Here is a 1,562-nt window from a genome sequence, read left to right as displayed (position 1 = left end):
TTTAATTTTCAACAATAAATATTCCTCTCCACAAATCATTTTATCATTTTTCACTCTAAAATTTTAAAGTCTTTTCTTATCTTTGTGAGTGTTTTTTGAGTTTTTTCATGACTCGACCACTTCTATGTGAAACCCGGTGATTGTGATTCAAGTACTTTTGTCTATTTCGTTGTTGTAGTGGTTTTCTTTACTAAATCATTACATGTTTCGTTGTACCTTAAGAAGCAGCCACTTCCAAAACTCTTCAAATCAACAACAATTTTTTAGATGTCAACAAATACTAAAAATTTTAAAGACGTACATTCTAGCGAACGATGAAAATATAATTTATTCTTTAGATACAACTTACTAGTAAGACTTTTCGTCACACATAACTGCTTTTGTTTCAATGATAACACAAACACTCATCTCCTTCAGAATATTCTATAGAATATTATTCGATAGATGAATATTTATATGAGATATAACATTGTGATCCTTTATCTTTTTCTCTTCTACTGTCCAAAAAAAACTATGTATCTTATTAAACACTAATATTTTGTCCAAAATCTATCTAAACAAATATAGCAGCTCGCATCTTTACCTACCATAAAAAAAATATAGGACTGCAATCCAATAAAGGAAATTGCACTTCATACTTGATATCTTAAAAGACATCTATTTGTTTAGAATAAAAAATGCTCAAAATTCTGATACCAATGGTTTAAAAAGATATAAATCTGAGATTAATTAATTTTATAAAAAATGTGAATAATAAGAATGAAAAGTGGTAAATAACACAAGATTTACATTAAACTCAAAACAAAAAAATAAAAATCACAAACAAAGAATAAACTTTTCAATATGTTATTAATATTAAATTACAACGTAGAAAAAAAATAATGACAAATATTTCGTCTGTATTAAAATTTTAACTAAAAACATGTATGTATAAGTTATACAACTAGACCTAAATATGAAACCATTTATTTTATTGGATAGCAAGTCGAGGTTAGACCCAGTCAAAACTTATTAAGGTCACCGTAATCTAACATAAAAGATATTTGGAAGGTTATACTTTGATTTAATTAATTAATTACAATGTTGACCTTACATTTAATTAATTATTATAAATAGTCAATGGAAACATTGTTTTTTCCTAAATATGAAACGAGGTTTAAATTATTGGTTGTTGTTAGAGCGGTCAGACGGCCAACCCATGGTGGGGCGGGTTTACCCATCAAAACTCATTGTTTGACTGGTCGACAATGGGACGGCCCACCATTCCGACGGGCTGAAAATCCCCAACCCAACCCAACCCAACCCAATGATGGTTGTTGTTAGGCGGGCCAGCTCGCGGATTGTTTCACTACAAATAAAAATATATAAAAATCATTAATTAATAGTTCTAGAAAATAAGAGTTCAAAAACATGATCAAATAGTCATAATACACATCAAACACGAGCCTTCTCTATCGTTACACATTAATTAACCAAATAATTCAACAAAGTAACTAAAATTTGAAAAATTCATAAAATAAAATTTTCAGTAAAGTCAACGTTCTTTAAATATCATCAATCAA

The sequence above is a fragment of the Impatiens glandulifera genome, chromosome 2 (genome assembly GCF_907164915.1).
Source record: "Impatiens glandulifera chromosome 2, dImpGla2.1, whole genome shotgun sequence".
Lineage (NCBI taxonomy): Eukaryota > Viridiplantae > Streptophyta > Magnoliopsida > Ericales > Balsaminaceae > Impatiens > Impatiens glandulifera.
Note: the sequence above shows the minus strand (reverse complement) of the source record.